The sequence below is a fragment of the Bubalus bubalis genome, chromosome 2, assembly GCF_019923935.1.
Source record: "Bubalus bubalis isolate 160015118507 breed Murrah chromosome 2, NDDB_SH_1, whole genome shotgun sequence".
Lineage (NCBI taxonomy): Eukaryota > Metazoa > Chordata > Mammalia > Artiodactyla > Bovidae > Bubalus > Bubalus bubalis.
In genome coordinates this window covers 100749091-100752923 of record NC_059158.1, presented here as the reverse complement: position 1 = coordinate 100752923, position 3833 = coordinate 100749091, and the positions used below count along the sequence as shown (strand labels likewise).

The 3833-nt window shown below is 47.6% G+C and overlaps 1 long non-coding RNA gene across 1 annotated transcript; it reads left to right on the top strand.

Moving 5' to 3' along the window:
* Window positions 1–1001: 1001 nt before the first annotated feature.
* Window positions 1002–2807, top strand: LOC123328517. Its single transcript, XR_006543393.2, has 2 exons — window positions 1002–1273; window positions 2594–2807. It is a non-coding gene; the product is annotated as an uncharacterized LOC123328517 (long non-coding RNA).
* Window positions 2808–3833: the final 1026 nt, after the last annotated feature.

Below are 3833 nucleotides of genomic sequence, written 5' to 3'. Positions count from 1 at the left end.
AAAAAAAAAAATGATGATCTTTCTACTGGTATGATACGCAGACATTATTTTGTGGATAGATATTATTAAAAAAAGCTATTATATCGCTCTTGGCAAAAGTAACTACATGATTAGTAGAAAATTATTTTTTGCACATTTAAAACTGTCTGAAATAATCCACTCAAACTAAATTCCTTATCAAAAATTTCATGTCCCACAACTCCACATGTAACAAGCAATCAATGATATGCTGAAAAAATTAAAAAGGAAATCAACATACATTCATGTAACTTTTATAATAGCCTTGAACTTTATACTTGGCACATTAAAAGACCAACTCTCACTAATTTTCATGATGACTGTAAATATTACGCATTCAGTTCACTTCAGTCGCTCAGTCGTGTCCAACTCTTTGCGACCCCATGAACCACAGCACACCAGGCCTCCCTGTCCATCACCAACTCCCAGAGTTCACCTAAACCCATGTCCATCGAGTCAGTGATGCCATCCAACCATCTCATCCTCTGTCGTCTCCTTCTCCTCCTGCCTTCAATCTTTCCCAGCATCAGGGTCTTTTCAAATGAGTCAGCTCTTCACATCAGGTGACCAAAGTATTGGACTTTCAGCTTCAACATCAGTCCTTCTGTTAGGTAGGTAGAATAGGGAAAAGGAGTCCAAAATGGTGGTGGCTAAAAGACAAGGAAGGTCAAAGGGAGGTCCAAGGACCAGAGTGAATACTTCAGGCAGAACAAACAGCACTCCTGGCTAAGCCCAATTTGCATAGGGCAGGCCCAGGTGGAGGGAAAAAACATATAAAAGGAGGAGCCAAAGCGCTCTCTCACAGACTCTCTCTCCTGCGTGCATGCGCTCTTTTCTCTCTCTCTCTCTCTCTCACACTCTCCTGCTATCTTCTAAATAAAATAGAGCTGTAACACTGATTTGCCTAAGAGCTGTAGCATGGTTTGTCCAAGACCCAAGAGCTGTGATGCGCTGAGGGCTTTAATGTCCGTCGCTCCAAATCTTTGTTGTGACGAGACAAAGAACCAAGGACCACACACTCGCGTGACATCTATGGTGCCGTGACTCGGATATAACCTGGCTGAAACAACCTCTGCGTGGAAGAGGCCAAGCACAACAGGAGCCCAATTCTGCGAAGCTCCAGCGCTAGAAGCGAAAGGCGAAGAAACACAGCACAGGGGAAGGCCCATCGTGCTGGAAACCCGGACAACGAAAAACGAACTCAGCAGAAAGCTCACGCAGCCCAGTCTCAGATTCCAGAAGACATCCGGTTAAGGTAAGAGGTCCTCGCTCCTATGGCTGGAGGGACCTTTACAATCTCTCGTTTCTTGTTTCCTCGAACCTCCTGCAAACAGGCAGGCGGCAGGGGCACAATTGAGGGACTCTGGAGAGGCTGGTCCTCAGCATGTCCCAAAGGCGCTATCTGCTGAGCCCCAGGAGCTGTTACACAAGTCGGTGGGGGTTCTTCTGTCCTTTCTCTTCTCTGTGCCAAGGATCAGACCAATGAAACTGTGAGCACAGGTCAGATATTTAGCAAATTTTCCAGCGGGCTATGAAGGGGATTCCTTGGCACGTTTTTCCCACTGCTTTTTCCTCCTGTCCTTCAGCTCTCTCCCAGGACTCAAGCCCGGCCAAAACTAATGAAACTCAGGCTCTGATGTCTCATTGCAAAAATTCATTGAGTGACAAAGCGATAAGAGGTAGATTTGTTAGGATCCAGAGAGAAGCCACCCTTCAGGGTGTGAACCATTGCCGAGGGCAAGGGCTGTGGCCATGGTATTAGGCCTGGCTAGGTTTTGTGAGGGGATGGAATTCATATGCTAATGAGTGAGAGGATCATCCCAGCCATTGGGGAACTACCCACTCCTCCCTCTTTTACCTTGTGCCTTGGAGCTGTCCTGCCACCTCTGGGTGTGCCTGTTGGCTTATAGATTGGGGATTAAGGTTTACTTGAATTTGACTTGTCGTCTTCGACCCAACTGATTTTAATTGGTTTACATTATACCTTTGTGCTATGTCATTCTTTCAGAGTTTGTGCTCTGCCCCCTCCCCTCCTGTTTCATGCTCTTTTCCTGAGCCCCATCCAGACCCACAAGTTTGCCTCTACAATCTTCTGGAGAGACAACCAGAAAATAGTTGGCCTTGGGAGGGAAATACTCTATAACATTTCCCCCCTCTTGAACCCCCTAATCCTACCCAATACTGGTCACACTGGAGATCTTGGGGATGCCCGAACTCCAGTCCAGGGGTCCCAGGAGGTCATCACGCCTTGACCTGCCTAGGGATCAGTCTTCAAAAGGTTGTCACACCTCAACCTGTTCGGGGATCCTCTAGTCCCAGGGGTCCCAGGAGGTCATCACGCCTCGACCTGCCCAGGGACCCAATCCTCGGGAGGCCGTCACGCCTCGACCTGCCCGGGGATTCAATCTCTAGGAGGCTGTCACGCCTTAGCCTGCCTGGGGATCTGCACCCTGACCCGGGGACACCTGGTTCTCAGGTTGCAACAGTTCTGGGTAGGATAAACTTCAGAAAGACTCACCCTTAAGGAAATCGAAAGAGGTCTTTTTCTTTTCTCCCTGTCATGACTGTCTTTCAGATGGGAAATAACCAATCCACTTCCCGGCAGACGCCCTTGAAATGTATCCTTGATAACTGGAAGCTGTTCGACCCTCTAGCTCTAAGGAGAAGTCGTTTGAAATTCTTTTGTGCCACTGCATGGCCACAGTATCCACTGGGGGACGAGGAACACTGGCCTGAGGATGGAACTTTAAATTACAATACCATCCTGCAATTAGAATTATTCTGCAAAAGACAAGGGAAATGGACAGAGATCCCCTATGTCCAAATTTTCTTCCGACTAAGAGATATGAAGGAACTCTGTCTTAAGTATGGGATTGTAGTATGCCCTAAAAGTGAGCCCACTAGGCAAATGGTGTTAGGCACAGGCAACCACGAAAAGGAACCCCCTTGTGAAGGCTCACCTCCTACAGCTCCCGAGTTGCCTGGTGCTCCTTCCTCGTACCCAAACGTGCCCCCATATCCGGGAGCACCTCCTCCACAAAAGCCAGCTCGAGTATGTCCCTTAGTTGAAACTGGAGGAAAATTCGGACCAACCCGGGTCCATAAGCCCTTCTCCCTCTTAGAACTAAGGCAGATCAAACAAGACCTGGGAAGCTATACAGATGACCCAGGCAAATATATAGATACATTCCAACATATTACCTTGGCCTTTGACTTCACGTGGAAAGGCATCATGGTCATATTTAGTCAAACTTTATCTGATCCTGAACATACCAGGGTCTTAAAGGAAGCCCGGAGGTATGCAATAGGGCTCCACATGTCCAGTGATAGATACCCAGTATGGGAAACTGCAGTCCCCTCCTCTGATCCTAATTGGAATTATAATGACCCTGAGCACATCTGGGAAAGAGATCATTTTCTAATCTGTGTGAAGGCAGGACTGAAAGCAGCCCAACAAAAAGTAATTAGCTATCCCTGGGTCTCAGCAATAATTCAGGAGCCCAATGAGAACCCCATTGCCTTTCTGGAGAGGCTAAAAGAGGCACTCCAAAAGTTTACCAACCTGGTCTTAGACTCTTACGAGGGATGGGTGATTTTAAAGGACAAATTCCTCTCCCAATGTGCATGAGATATCAGAATTAAGTTACAGCAGCTACAACAGCAGGAGCCTGCTGCCTCTTTAGATGAGATGGTCCAGACAGCCACCAATACCTTTTATAACAGGGAACAGGAGAAGGAGACCAAGGCCCAGGAGAAGGAGAGAAAGAAAGAGACAAGGCATGCCCAGATGCTGGCTGCCCTCCAGAGAAGCCCTA